Here is a 16,750-nt window from a genome sequence, read left to right as displayed (position 1 = left end):
CACCAGAGTGACCTGAGTCATTCCTGTTTCAATGTAATCCCTTTTATAGAACTCATTACAAGTATAATTAAGTCAAAGTGCAATAGTTGGCTTGTCTTTCCTCATTGCAAACTCCATGGGTTCAGGTACTGCTGTTTTTGTTTGGACCAGGAGTCCCTGCACCTAAAGCAGGCTTGGGATCAGGTGGATGGGCAATAAACAGGAACTAATAAGGGAGTGTGGTGTACAACATTGACCTAAAAATTGACGAAGTTCTAATCCTCAAGTAAAGGTCTTTCATCAGTTTTTATCTTAAAGGTGAATACAGTAAATTTGACTCTATTAAATATGATTATAAATTTAGTCATAGTTGAACTTTTTCAAGAAGTGGAAAAAGAGGGTTTCAAACTATAAATTTTCAAATTTCCCACTTCTTGGAAAAATACTGAATTACTCACATTACAGTTCACACTAAGAATTATGATTATCATGCTTTCCTACATGCTGTAGTCTTAGGAAAACTTTTCAGTCTCATATATTCAATTCTTTAGACATTATCAAAACTTATTTGCTTAGCCCCTTTTATTTTATTTTACATTTTGATTATCAGCTCTCATTATCGTGCTTTATTTTCTTTTTTGGAAATAGTGTTATTCAAAGTCACTTCTTTACATTCTATCCCAAAGTCGATTGTCATCTGTGACATTAAGAGACATCTCTATCCATTTCTTCCACATTATAGCTATGTATTCATATTTATTTTCTGTAGCACTCTGGCAGTATTAGGCCAGATTTTTAAGGCTTATAATTATTTAATTGCTATTGATTCTACCGACTTTTGGTTCTTTGAATTCTTTGTTTATTCTGACCTATTATTGTTTAATAGATGTAACGGCCTTTTGATCTCATTAATGTTAAGTAGCAATTCTCTATGTTTTTTCTGACTCATTAAGAAAATATTTTCTGAAGAATAATATTATTTTATCCTAGGCCCTTAGATATCTCTTGTCTTTTGTTAAACTTTCTTATTTTAAATAGTGACATTGTGACTTTTATTTATATATGAATTTACTTTGGTTGCTGTTTCTTCTCACATAAAACTCAAGATACTGCTGAATAATGTAGACCAGGTGGGCGTTCTTTTTAAAAACACAGCACATTCCTGGACTCTGACTTCCAGGGCAGGGCAGGCTAGAGGGGACCCACTCCTGACACTGAGGTCCTCAATCTGCTCACCAGTTGGGACATCCCAAACAGATCAAGGGATGAAGACCGAGAGGATTGGACCTCTTTCTATACCATGAAAATTGTTTGTTTGCAGGCAACTCTGAGATACAATCATAGGAATTTGGGGAAGATTTCTACCATGAGCTTTCTTCTGCTGAATACCTCTGTACCTAGGACACTTAATAAAACACAAATTTTCCAGAATCACTATGACCTCCGTGGCTACATCTGAGGCCATAAACACAAAATATGTTTGAGTGCTTTGTATTGAATGAGATTTGTGCCTAGTGTAGCAATTTAACAAAACTCCCTCAATTTATAAGAAAAAGTAATGTATACAATACGTATAAGGTCACTGTGATAATAAGACAATATTCTGTTTTGTAAAATAAATGTTTCATTTTATTAACTTGAAAGTAAACATTTTTAACAATAAATGTGAAATAATCATACATCTACACTTATTACTTAACTTATATATACATGTATAAACCATTTACTATATAAAATGGTTTCCATAATAAATCACTTTAATAATAATCAAAATAATGGTTTATAAAATAAGCCATTTATTATTTAGAATAATTGCTTTGCTTCTGATTATTCAGGAGAGAATTTTATAAAAATTCTTCATACACACATTTGACTTCAGTTCTTTGTTATCAGTAAAAAAAAAAAAAAGCCACTTTGTGATTATTCTAACACAAAAGAGAGCACATGGTCATGGGATAACTAAGCCAATATTAATATTAAGGCAGTTTTCTTTTAAAAATTCATTTTGTGTCTATTTGTTATTTCCTCACCATAATCGGTTACTATAACACTTGGAAAGTTGTCTTTAAAGACTTTACTTACAGTAACATTCAATACTTGGAGCTGAGAAGCTACATACTCAGCAATAATGACTATAATCTATGCAGTTTCTCTGCCCCCTCCCTGTTTTATTTTTTTTTAGGGGCCATGCTAATCTTCTCTGTATCGTTCCAATTTTAGTATATGTGCTGCCGAAGCGAGCACCCCCTCCCTGTTTTTTAAATAAATGTTCTGGGTAACATCTGAGCATCCTAAACTGCCAGTGCTTGAGGTTGCTTCAGGCTAACGTATTTCTCTTGTTTGTTCACGATAAACTGAGAATGTGACTTGTAATATAAAAAAAAGTTGTATGGATTTGAATATAAGGCAACTACTTCTGCTTTGTTTTTTGAGAAAAATTGCACCTTACGTTGAAGTATGTGGTAAAAATAAACTTAGTTTGGATCCCTTAAAAATGGGTACTAAATTACTCTAACAAAATCATCAATTATTACATTAGAACTTGAAGCTATGATTTTAATCTTCAGCCATCTGAATTGAGTGTAGTTGTCAAATGCAAATCTGATTTTTCAGAGGTAAGGTAAAAAGTAGGGGAGAGCCCCATTCACAGGTAAAAAGTTAATTATTTGGGTAAAGTATTGGGCAAAGGACTTATACAAAAATGATCTAATCCAGGGAGAATGATTTAGCAGGTGACATCTTGAAGTTCGCAGGAAAAAGGCTTAGAATGCAAATATCAGCAAAAGATAGCAAAGGTGCTAGTTGGAGGAAGACAGAGATTTTGTGTGTTTTGTGTAAATTGGTATTCTCAAAGCTTACAGCTATGCCTGGCTTCCTGATGACTCAGCATGTGTTTTACTCTTCATTGAATGAATGTAGGCTCAGGCTTTGGATATGTCCTGATTATTTTTTTGGAGTTAAAATCATTTTTAATCCTGTTTCTACCAATTATGAGTCATGTGACTTTGGGCAAGATAAGCCTTAGCTTTCTTATGAAAAAAATGGAAATTTTAATAATTCATATTCTTTTTTTTTTTTTTTTTTGAGACGGAGTGTTTCACTCATGTTACCCAGGCTGGAGTGCAATGGCGCGATCTCGGCTCACTGCAACCTCCGCCTCCTGGGTTCAGGCAATTCTCCTGCCTCAGCCTCCTAAGTAGCTGGGATTACAGGCATGCACCACCATGCCCAGCTAATTTTTTGTATTTTTAGTAGAGACGGGGTTTCACCATGTTGACCAGGATGGTCTCGATCTCTTGACCTCGTGATCCACCCGCCTCGGCCTCCCAAAGTGCTGGGATTACAGGCTTGAGCCACCGCACCCGGCCAATAATTCATATTCTTAAAGGATTTTCTGAAAAGTAAATTGTGTAATATTTATAAATTGGCTACTAACTAATATTAACATTTAGTATCACAAGAGTAAAAGATTCTTGTGTTCCCAAGAAAAGACTGTGTTTTGGGCATCCTAACAAGCAATCACCAGGAACAGCTTTAAATCCTTCTCAATGATAAGTGGCAACTTACTTTAGAAGCTTTAGGAGCTGCATTTCTGAAGCCCAAACAGTGACTTAAGCCTTTGGCTTCCAAACATCAATCAATGAGCAACAATCTCACTTCAGTAGCCCAGCCCATGGAAGTCAGCAGACAGCCAATTCAGCTCCAGTAATCCTGTTAACAGCTAAAGGCCCTAGTCCTGCCCAATTCTAAAAACCTACCCATCCCGGAGCCCACACCTCCATAAACCCGGTAAGACGAGTTCTCTGCTATTCTGAGAGAGATTGTTTTACAAGCACACTTCTCCCTCAGTCTTGTTAGTTTGTTTCATATATTAAATAGTGGGTGGTTTCCTTGTCAAGTGTCTGACATACAAGAAACAGTTAATAAATTTAATAATAGTATTATGGCTGTTTCCATTGCTATTAGTCTTAATCATCACATTACCAATGTAGGGTACACTGGGAGATTGCCTGCCTCCTTCAGCAATCATGAAAAAAAATTATAAAAAGAATTAGGGAGAAATGATGGAAGATTTTTCATCAGTCCTTTCAGGATAACTTTGTTACGTAAGGCAGAGCTGTGGTGGGAAGAAGGGTGCTCTGTATAATTACTTCTCAGGAAATCCATGCAAAGTTAAATAGCAGAACTATGAAGCTGTAGGCAGATCAGACAGGGGTTCTTTAAAAGCTAATCTGTAAAATATGAGGAATGCTAAATTTTCAACATAGGAGTAGAAGAGCATGCCTCTGCCTGGGTGCTGGAATAGAAGAAACCACCACTTTTACTCTGGGGTGGAGAAAAGTTTATGTACTTTCATCTTACCCTGCTCTCACCCACTCCAATCTTTCAGCAATACACTGAAGAGTATTAGAAATTCCAATGACCTTTGCTTCGCACTTTTATTCTAGGTGATATAATACATGAAGACTGATGAGTCAAGTCCTGAGCTGCGTCCTCCATATTACCTTTTGGGGCACATACTGAAAAGCTAGATATAATTTCTAAAGTTTTCTTTACTGTGTGAAGCTCCGCACTAAACCTATTCTCCTAAAGCCCACCTGGCATTTTCTATCTGGGTGAAAGGGAGTGAGGATGGGCTTAACTGACAGTAATTAACTGACCTTGAAGGCCTAGAGTTTTTCCTAAGGATACCTTGTGCTGTGAATAACAAAAGTTAGGACCTAGTTTTGCCCTACCTGGGAAACCTCTGCAGGGTGGGTTTACAGCTCTTACTTCATCTTTACATATAATTATGTTATTAAGAAATCACTCCAAGTCTTGATTTTCATTGTCATCCTTACTTCCAAAGGGACAAATTAACTTGAATTAATTTGAGTAAATGCTGATGAAGAATAATTCTTCTTTGTAATTTTCTAATGTCATGATTTGCATTGACTAGAAAAAATTCTTTTTCAGGAGTCTAACAATGGTAATTGGAGCTCCTAAATATTAACGTCATGTTGTTAAACAATATGATTGATTGAAGCTATCAACACAGTATTTCACAGCTTTACTTGAAGAGCAAGTTTAAGAATTTCTTTCTATTCCAAAAGAATAGTTGTTTTGATATTTGAAAGTCTTTATAAAGAAAATTTGTAAAACAAAAATGACTTTATTACAAGGGATTAGTATACATGTAGTAAAATCAACTATAGTATCAAATACTGCATTATATAAAAGTAAATATAAAGAATATGTAGTACTAGGCATTATAAAAACAAGGGCTGGATACAAGGGCCATGTATAAAAATTAATTGTATTTCTACACATTAGCAATGAACAAATAGAAAATAAAAACACCCCTCACAATATTTTTAAAAATATTAATAACTAGAAATAAGTGTACAATAGTTATGAAGCTGTCTACATTTATAAGTATAAAACTGCTGAGAAAAAGTAAAGAAGGCATAAGTAGAGAAACACACCATGTTCATAGATTGGATAACTTGATATTGTTAAAACGCTGATTATCCCTAAAGCCATCTATAGATTTAATACAATGACAGTGAAAACCCCAATCTTTTCTATGAGGCGGGAATTCAAAAGCTGATTCTAAAACTTGTATGGTAATACAAAATGCCTAGAATAGACCTAACAATCTTTCAGAAAAAGAACAAAGTTGGATAGCATATAGTACAAAACAGAAATATTTTCTATACAGCTATGGTAATTAAGACAGTGTATTGGAGTGATGCAGTTTAGGACGTGCTACCCCAAAATATGACACCTTGCCATGTGAGCAAACAGCAGAAGTAGAAAAGCCATCTCGTTTTCCCCTTGATTTTTCCCTTGAAATGGGTCATAAGACCTTCATGGAAGAGGTGTTTTTCCTATATCCTGAAAAAGGAATATCCTTATCTCTGAAGACACAGAGACTTAGGGAATAATCTAAACAAATGGGCCTTGATAAGTCCTGTTTATTAACTCTCTCTGCCCCGATCCTGGTTGGACTATTACCATTGGATCATATCCTTAGTTTAATCATACATCTCCATGACTATCCATCTCTTAAACCTAAGCATAAAAATATGCATTTACCTATTTTGAAGGGGCCTTCATTTCCTTATTAAGAATCCCATGTCATGTAAAACACATATTAAATGTGTATGCTATTCTTCTATTAATCTGTATTTTGTTATGGAGTACTTAATCACAAACCTAGTAAAGAGAGAGAAAAATGTTTCTTTGCTCCCATAGGAAACAGAGAAAAATCTTTCCAGTGGATAACAATGGAACTCATTGGTGTCCAAAAGTATTTTCACACATATGTATTCATTTTCTAAAACAAGCGCCACTGCAACTTGGTGGGGAATGGAGAATCTTCTCTATACATGTTCCTGGATCAATTAGATATCTTTATGGAAAGCAATGGATCTTGATTTCTACTTTATACCATATACAAAAATCATTTATGGATCATAGTCTTAAGTGTTAAAGAGAGAAAAAATAAAACTTCTTGATGAAATTATAAGACAATATCTTCATAATCTTTTGGTGATTTTTTTTTTCTTAAAAACAGTCATTCCAAAACAATAATAAAGAAAAAATTAAAAGATTAATGAATTCACCTTTATTAAATTCAATGCCTTCTATTTATCAAAAGACACTATTATAATAATGAAAAGTCTAAGACTGGGAGAAAATATTTGTAGTAGACAAACCCAGCAAAGGACAGGACTTCTGTCTAGAAATTATAGAGTACTTCTAAAAGTCAGTGGGCTAAAAACAGATAATCCAATTAAAAATGGTCAAAAGGGTTGAACAGACACATGACAACAGGGTATTTATTCACTATGCATATGAAAAGTTGTTCAATATCATTAGTCATTATGAAATGCAAATAAAAATTTGATGCTACCATCCACCCACCACAATGACAGTTGTGATGCTGGTGACTGAGTGGATTAACTGGAACCCTCATACGTTGCTGCCGGTAGTGTAAATTTACAAAGATCCTTTGGAAACTAAGAATATATTGTAAGGTTAAACAAATGCCTACCATAGGTCCTAGCAATATCACCCACCCCCTTTTTTGCCTTTCACTCCTTATATAGACACATAGATCCAGAAGAAATAATTATAACAAATATCACGTACAAAAATATTCATTACAGCTTTACTCAACTCAAACATTTATCAATGGAATGGATAAGTACATTGTGGTATATTTATATATTTAATATTACAAAGAAATAAAAGTGCTACATGCAATATGTGGATGACTCTCCATGCATTGGAGAGTCTATGTGTCTGTGCATACTCAAAAACACAAGAGAGTAAGATTCTATTTATTTGAATGTCAAGAAAAAAGAAAATTAATTTCCAATGGGAAAAGTCAAAATAATTGTAACCTCTTAGAAAATGTTGTCTAAGACAGTGGAAGGGAGATACTTATGGTGTGCTGAGTATGTTTTATATCTTGTTCTAGCTGGTGGTTACCATAGGTGTGTGTGTATGTTTATGTATATAAATGTATATGTATACATATATGTATATATGTGTGTATTAGCATTGTTTATTTATATTAACACATGCATATACATATACATATACACACACACACACACTGTGTATGTATGTACAATGTATGTGTGTGTGTATGCACATATACTTATACATAGAAATTTATCAAGTTCAATAAAGATGTGTGCATTTTACTGTACATATGCAATTTCAAAACCACACAAATGCATAGAAATCAAGCCAATATAATACCATTACATATACACCAAAATAAGTAAAATGAAGATAGAAGATACTAAATTTTGAAGAAGGCAAGAAACAACTGAAACAGTCACATATTGAAGGTAGGAGTATAATTGGAAAAACCAGTTTGGGAAACCATTTGGTAGTATTTACTAAGACTGAACATAAGCATATCTCATGACCAGCAGTAATACTTCAAAATATATACTCAAGAGAAACGTTCATCAAATAACATATACAAAAAGCAGTAATACTATTGTAGTTATAAACTGGAAACAACCTAAAATATCCATCAGCAGTATAAAAATCAACTGTGGTATATCAATACACTGGAAGATTATAGATTAAGAAGAATGAATGAATTCCAACTGTGAATAATGTTGTAAATAAATATTATAAAAATGCTTAACAAAAAATGCCAGACAGTAGGATTACTTACTGTGCAATTACATTTGTAGAACATTGAAACTCAGACAAAACTAATCTATGAGGTTAGAAGTGAGGATAGTGGGAATTATTGGAAGTGGGGGAGTCAGTGGCTAGTTGGGGACTTTAGGGAGACATGTGGTGTGCTGTTAATATTCTAGCAATATTCTGATTCTTGATCCAAGTGACTATATGAATATATTCACTTTGTGATAATTCATCAAACAAAGAATGCATGATTTGTATACTTTTATGTCTGTATTTATTTCTTAATAAAAAATTTACTTTTAAAGTAGTAAGTTCTCTTAAGGTACCACATTCTATTTAAATTCTGTTACAGATTTTAGCTTAATTAATGCAACAGATGTGCCCTTATAATTAATTAAATCATAGTTGCAATCAAATTCATTTGCTTATTGATTTATGTGATCATTCTGAAGGTATTTTATCTTCATTTGCCTTTGACATACAATTGACAGAGACCTCAAATACTTCAGATTAGGTGACGATTCCTCCCCATTTCTGTGTCAAAGACCCCCAATGAATGTATAATGCATTCACAGTATTTTTTTTTTTTTTTTTGCAAAAGAATCTTTAAAATAACCAAATTTACCTATTGGGTAAAGTTGAGTTTCTATATATCTATTTTTTTCTAAGTAAGATCTATAGTATCATAAAATAAAATGCTAGTGGTTAGACTAGACAACAGAAAGTATATAATTTAACCTTTGTAATTAGGAAAATAAAGGATCTGAGGCTCAATAAGAAAGTGACAGGCATGAGATTTGTCATTCATTCATTCACTCATACATTCAAAATTTTATTTATTTAATTTACAAATGAAAATGAAATATAATTATGGTATATATAATGATGTTTTGAAATGTTTATACATAGTAAAATGGGTAAATCTAGCTAATTAACATATGTATTACGTCACATGTAGGTTATTTTCTTTTTGGTGAGAACACTTAAAAGCTACTCTCAGCTATTTTCAAATATATAATACATTTTTATTGTCTTTAGTGACCATGTTTTAAAGTAAATCTCTTGAACTTATTCCTCCTAACTGAAATTTTATATTCAATAATCACATCTCTCCAATCCTCCCTGCCTCTCACTGCCCCTGGTAACTACCATTCTATTTTCTACTTCTGTAAATTTGACTTTTTAAGATTCCACATATGAGTGAGATCATGTGGTATTTGTCTTTCTGCACCTGGCTTATTTCATATAACATAATGTCCTCCAGGCTTATCTATGTTGTTGAAAATGACAGGATTTCTTTCTTTTCTGAGGCTGAGTCATACTCAATTGTGTATATATATTTAATCGCCATTTTATTTATCCATTTATTTTTTGATAGACACTTAGGTTGATTCCATATCTTGGTTATTGTGAATAATGCCGCAGTGAATATGGAAGTGCAAATATCTCTTTGGCACATAAATTTCTTTTCCTTTGAATATATACCCAGTGCTGCAATTGCTAGATCATATGATAGTCCTTTTTAAAATTTTTTGGGGAAACTTCATACTGTTTTCCATAATGGTTGTACTAATTTACATTCCCACCAACAGTATTCAAGGGTTCCCTCTTCTTCATACCCTTGCCAACACTTGTTATTTTTTGTCTTTTTGATAATAACCATTCTAATAGATGTAGGATGATATTTCACTGTAGTTTTAATTTTTATTTCCTTGATGATTAGTGATGTTGACCACTCTTTCATATACCCGTTGGCCGTTTGTATACCTTCTTTTGTAAAATGTTTATTCAGGTCCTCTGCACATTTTTAAAATCAGGTTATTTGTTTTCTTGCTATTTATAGAGTACCTGGATACTTTCTTAGAAATTTGGATATATCAGGGAAGAAAATGAATAAAGATTCCAGCACTAGAGCACTTATATTGGAAGACAGATAATAAAACAATACAAATAAATATAATGAATAAGTGAATTTGGTAATATGCTAAGTAAATGTAAGTAATGTTATGAATAAAGAAAATGTCCAGGTTGAGGGTGGTGAGATAGGGTAGGCGGGGCTTAGGAGGAGTAGCCAATTGTCAGCGAATGTGTATTGATAAGGCTCAGATTTAAACCAAGTCTTGAAGAAAGTGAAGGAGCTAGCCATGCAGGTAGAAGTTTGGCTGGAAGTACAAAGGAGTAGTAGCCAGAACAAAGGCTCTAAAGCAGAAGCGTGACTTGTGTGTTTTAGGATAGGAGGCAGTCAGTTTGGCTAAGTGTACTAAGCTAATGTAAGAAGCACAGGAGTAGGTCAAAGAGTTATCAGAATAGGGGGTTGGGCACAGAGCAGGCAGAGTCTTGTAATTCCTGGTAAGGACTTTTCATTTTACTTCAAGTAAAATGTCAAGCTATTGAAGGGTTTTGGACAGAGGAGTAATATAGTCTGACTTATATATTAAAAGGATCACTTATGGCTTCTATTTTGAGAATAGACTACAAAGAAGCAAGAGGAAGACCTGGGAAACTATTGCAGCAATCCAGGCAAAAGATGGTGTTGACTTAGTTCATTGTGACAGCAGTGAAGAGAATGATAAAGGGTCAGATTTTAAGCATATTTTGCAGGTAGAGTGACATGACTTTACAGTGGATTGTATGTGGGCAGTTAGAGAGGGTCAAGGAGGATTCCGAGGTTTTTGATCAGAATCATAAAAGGAGGGTAAAATGGAGTTATGGAGATGCAAGACAGATGTCTGGGGAGAGCAGCTTTGCAGGATAAAGTTCAGTAGAGATGTTAAAGCTATCACATATATGAATCTGAATTTGGGGAGGAAGCTCTGAGTTGGTGGTAAAAATTGGAATTGCCATATATTATTGCCTGAATTGTGTCTTCTCCAAATTCATATATTGAAGTGGAGAAACTCCTGGGTCCTCAGAATGTGACTATCTTTGGAGACAGGGCTTTAAAAAAAGGTGTTTAGATTAAAATGAGGTCTTTAGGGTAGACCTTAAACTTTCTGATGTGTTACTTGAAGAAGAGGAAATTTAGACACATAGAGAGACATCAAGGGTGCACACACATGGAGAAAAGACCATTTGAGGTCACCGCGAGAAGCTGATCTCTGCAAGCTGTGGAGAGGGGCCTTAGGAGAAACCAGCTCTGTTACCCCTTGATCTGGTACTTCCGGTCTTCAGAAAGCTGAGAAATAAATTTCTCTTTTTAAAGACATCTAGTCTATGGTATTTTGTTATGGCAGCCCAAGCAGACTAATACACCATATAAATGGCATTTGAAGGCATGAGAGTAAATGAGATCATCAAGAGAATGGGTAAAACCTGGGACACTTCAACATCCAAAGGGTTGAATGAGAAAAAGGTATGGAGGGAGAACAACTAATCAAATAGAAGAAACACACAGAAGAATGTTTCCTTTGTCAGTAAGTGAACATACTGTGACATGAGGGGAGGAATGTTCAACTGTGATGAATGTGAAGCAAAAAGACTACTGAGAACCAACTGTGAATTTGTAATGTAATTGTTTTTGATGAATTTTATAAGTTCAGTCTCAGTGAACAATAGAGGCAAATATCTGAGTGAAGTAGATTTGAGAGAATAGAAGGAGAGGAATTGGGAACAGTAACCATAGAAAACAGTTTTTGAAGAGTTTTGCTCTAAAGAGGAACAAAGTAATGGGTTGGTAATGGGCGGGAAAAGTGGAATTATTTTTTTTTTAAAGATAGGAGTAATAAAACGTAAGCTGATGACATGATCCAATATAGACAAAACTTTGATGGTGCAAAAGTGAGAGAAACTGCTGGAGCAATGTGCTTGAGTAGATGAAAAAGGATAGGCTTTTATACATGGTATTAAAACACAGAAAATTCATCTACGGTAAGTGTGGGAGCCAGTGTGAGTGCAGATGCCAGTAAGTAGATATTATGGTGGGAGATGGCTGAAGGTTTGATCAGATTGCTTCATATATTTTTTAGAAAATATGAAAAAGGGTTATCAGCTGAGAGGGGAAATGGAGAAGGAAGTGCTGGGAACCGAAGGAAAGAGAAGTGTGAAGAGTTGTAAAGTAATAATGAACTAGAAAGACATAGTATAATTACCTGACAATATTAGGGATTCTCTAGGAGTAATAAACATTATTTTAAAAGAGATCAGTTAATTTGCTTATGTGTTTTTTATCAGCAAATCTCAAATCCATAGTTCCAGGCAAAGAGTAGGGTGAAGAGCTATGGTTTTAATAGGAAATACAGTGATACCAGTGAAGGAAAATAAGTTGAGGATACAAGAAAGGAGGTGATTATAATGATGGAGAATTGAATTTAAGCTACACATAAAGGGAAGAGAGGAAAACAAAATGCCGAGGATAGGGTAGCATTGCAAAGATCAGTGGAATGGAGGTCCCAGTAGGACTGAGAGTTTTGGATCACCATTCGGCAAACGTTACAGTAGTAATTGTTACAAGCAAGAGTCATTGATGGATGCTAAACTTAGTTGACAAAATAAGATGAGAAACCGAATATTTATAGTCTCCCTCCCTACAAGATACATGTTAGTTACACAGAGAAAATATTAACTTTGCAGTGGAGAAATCTGCATGTAACACCTTGACCAAATGACCAAAGTAAATATCAGCAATAATGGGATAAACCAACATCCTGTAGCACCTGATATGATGCATTGAGAAGGGCGCACCACTTCTGTGACATTAGTTTGAAAAATGCACAACATGATTTTAATCATGAGGAAATGCTGACAAACCCAATTGCAGGACACTTGAGAAAATAAATCGCCAATACTCTTCAAAAGGGTTAAGTTCATAAAAGTCCAAGAAAAAATAAAGAACTGTCTGAAATTAGAGGCAACATGACAATCAAATGCATTATAGGATTCTGGATTAAATTCCATACTAAAAAATAAAAATATCAGTGAGACAACTCATGAAATTTCAGTAAGGTTTATGGTTGTCACTAGTATTGCATCACTCTTAATTTCCTAGCTTTCATAACTATACTTTGATAATTATACTGGCTTCGTAGGATAGTAACATTTAAGGAGGCTGAGTGAAGAAGACATGGGAACTGTTTTTTACTATTTCTGCTACTTTTTATGAGTCTGAAATTGTTTTAAAGTGAGAAGCTAAAACTAGACTGTGCCGTTGAGGTACCAGATGGCATGGGGATGAAACGCGGGAGGTGGTGGTCAGAGAGTGAGATACATGCAATCGTAGGGTCTTCATGGAACTGATGAGGCTTGAATTCCAAGTCCCCCACCCCCACCTTACAGGAGCTTATTTCCTGGGAGGGGCTTTAGCAATATGTTCATAAGGATATGTACTTTTGCCATATTTACAGAAGTAAATTATTTTGACCACAGCCAGTTAAGACCACTCTCTGCAAATCTAACTTCTTGTCTGCAATACTTGCCCATTTGTTGGATGGCAATGGAGAGAGGCCATAGGCATTTTTGAGAACTTACAAAGTCACGTCAAAGATACAGAGTTTCCTTTTTGCGATGTGATTTGTGTGCATGTGTGTGAAGTTTTAAGTCACTTCTGTGGATAGGGAAGTTCTTGTGACAATGGCTATGGGAGACACAAGAGCCACTGCTTGGAAAATGAAAGAAAGCCAGTTATGTTAAAGGAAGAAAGTGAAGAGAATATTCATAGACTAATTTTGGGATAAAAGGCATTCTTCTGATGATGGTTTCTGAGGGACACAATAGAAAAAATTTAGGAATCAGGGGTGGGTAATAAGAGAGGACAAAAATCAAGTATGCGTAGGGTCCAATAGGAGATGAAAGCTTTGGAAATTAAGGCAACTTAGAGTTCTTGTGGTAACCGGTGTAAACAGAGACGAGGTTACAAGTAGATTATTTCTGGTGGTTTTAAGAAGTGTTGTTAGTGACAGAGACAGATGTAGAATTTAAGAACTTTACCCACTAAATTATTTGCTTCTTGATTCATCATTGAGATTAATATTCCCATATTCATGGGAATATTCAATTATGTTAAATGATTTTATTGTTTCACCACACTTTGTAGAATTTATTGTGGCGTTTGCAATTTGACAGGCAGTCTTACTGAATACTTGAGAAAATGAATACTTATGCTTTCAGTAATAAACTAGAAATTGCTTAAGGATAATCAATGTGATTAATATTTTTGACTAGAGGCACAGTTACATTCATGTTAATGAAAGGTAAATACAGCAATTCTGTCTGATTTCACAAATCAATTTAATTTCATAAATCTTAAAATGTTTCATGACAGGAATGGTTGGAACCTCCAGCTCATTGCTTTTCTATTCCCGTCTAAAGCACGGTACAATCACTTAGAAATGTATTAGATAGATAGATAATGCATTAAATAAATTTTAGTACAACTGTTACAGTTTTCAGACATTGAAATTGTGTAATTCTGATTCTGATTTGGTATTATTATTCTAAACAAAGTTTTAATTTTTTTATTCTTACCAAAATTTACCTTTATATCCACAAGTTATCACTTAGCAATATCTAATAATAGATGTATTACAGAATTAGTAATTGATTAATGAGTTAGTAATTAATATAAAGAATGATGATTCTGTTAAATATCATTTTAGTTTGATTATTTACCCAGTTTTTGGTGTTAGAAACTAAGGATTGTTTGGAAATATGTTTTACTGGTTCAAGTACCCTTGACAAATGTGTAGAAAATTAGACTCATTGTACCAATTTCTTCCCATATAATACAGGTGAAGTGTAGCAGAGTTGAAAAAAATCAAAATATTGAAGCTACTATTAGGAAGAAGAAAAAAGACTTATGTTCTTTAATATCTGTCAGGATAAATAGACGTTGTGTTTTATTGCACCCCCAGGAAAGTCTAATTAGATGAGCACATTTTTTTTTTTTTACCAGGAACCTTTGATTAAGGAGCATATTAGTTTCCTATTGCTGCTGTTACAAATTACTGCACTTAGTGACTTAAAGCAACACACATTTATTCTGGAGGTCAGAAATTCAAAATGGGAAAGCAGGGCTGCACTCCTTTTAATGGCTGTGGGTAAGAATCCATTTTCTTGCTTTTTCCAGCTCTAGAGGCTTCCTGTATTTCTTGTCTTGTGGCCCCATTTCACTCTGACCTCTGCTTCCATTGTCACATGGCCTTCTCTGCCCTGACCCTCCTTCTTCCACTTATAAGGACTCTTGTGAGTACATTGGGCTTGCCCAAGTAGTGAAAGTAATCCTCTCATCTAAAGGTCCTTAACCAAATCATACCTGTAAGGTTTCTTTTGCCACTAAGGTAACATTTAAAGGTCAAGGGATTAGGACATGGATATATTTGGGAGACCAGTATTCAGTCTGCTACAAGCTCTAACAAATGTTTATTTTCAGTTATTTACGGTATAAAATTGTATGCAGTTATCACTAAGATAAACAATGACATGTCATTATTTGGATTTTTCTCTTTAACATCAGGCTTATGACTATTATCTTAGTCACATCCAACAATAGGGTAATTTCTATAATAGTGAAACTGATTTTTGGTTAAAATAATGTTATGAAGTTCTATCATAGGGCAAATCATTGGGTGATGAGATTATATACAATTCCAGGACTCCTTGGTCCTCAGAGACTCTATACCATGAAAAGTATCCTGTACTGAGTGAGTGTTATACTCAGTGAAGACACTGCTTGAAAGGTGAACTGAATATTTATTTCAAGGAAGCTGAAATCCACAGCTTTTATATAAATGCTGCCATTAGAACTATAGGTTTATCATATATACCAGATAATTATCTAATCATATCGTTTAGTGGATGAAGATAAACGCTGTACTAAGAAAAAACAAATGGATAATTTGAGTTCATTGTGTACCTGAAGTATGATATGCTACCAAAAATAATTATTAGATATAAAGCTTACTCAAAAATAATATTGTCTATATCAAGAAAAATAATTCTGCCAAACTTGGATCTGATCATCCACAATCTAGAATACTTCGTTTTTTCTAATACTATATTTTACAAGGAATGTTTAAAAGATACAGGAACATTTGAGAAGAAAGGTCACAGAAAAATAATCAAGCCATATGCATGATCTAAAGACATTTTTACTTATAGGAAATTATTGAATAAGTGTATTTTTGAGGAAGGTATGATAGCTCTTTTCAAATATTTAAAATTTGAAAGGGTGTGGTTAAGGTGGAAAGACAGATTAATGGGTCAGGGGGAAATTTATCTTGCCTTGATGAAAAAGCCAAAACTAAAGGTCAGAATTGTCTTTAGATTGACATGAGTTTGAAGTGCAATAATTCCTACCTTCAAATTCCTTCAAGTTATCTTCAAGTTCCACAGATTTAACCTGAGACAGTTCAAAATCCATTTTTTGAATTAAATTTGAAATAAATAGGTTTCACTATATTTGAAAAATTTTGCAAAACTCTGATGCCTGTAGCAACCTATTTATATAACATTTATCAAATAGATACTTAACTCAAATATCCAAGATGTTTCTTTAAGATAGGCAGGTAAATAACAGGTTAGGAATAAAAAAGTTTAGTTATATTCTAAAGTACGATACTTATTCCTTAGTGCTTCATGATTATTGAGGCAAACATTTTATAAGTCATGCAAAAATATA

The 16,750-nt window shown here is 34.0% G+C and overlaps 1 protein-coding gene and 1 non-coding gene across 2 annotated transcripts in view; both read right to left on the bottom strand.

Annotated features, from left to right (window-relative positions):
* The window catches only part of GALNTL6 (polypeptide N-acetylgalactosaminyltransferase like 6), a 1,261,291-nt gene that overhangs the window by 396,178 nt on the left and 848,363 nt on the right, over window positions 1-16,750 (bottom strand). The gene's annotated exons all lie outside the window — the stretch shown is intronic.
* Window positions 2,115-2,223, bottom strand: LOC116565317. The gene has a single exon (XR_004275380.1). It is a non-coding gene; the product is annotated as a U6 spliceosomal RNA (small nuclear RNA).

Source organism: Sapajus apella, unplaced genomic scaffold (genome assembly GCF_009761245.1).
Source record: "Sapajus apella isolate SASKATOON/1434 unplaced genomic scaffold, GSC_monkey_1.0 scaffold39, whole genome shotgun sequence".
Taxonomy (NCBI): Eukaryota; Metazoa; Chordata; class Mammalia; order Primates; family Cebidae; genus Sapajus; species Sapajus apella.
Note: the sequence above shows the minus strand (reverse complement) of the source record. Positions and strands in the feature narration are given on the sequence as shown.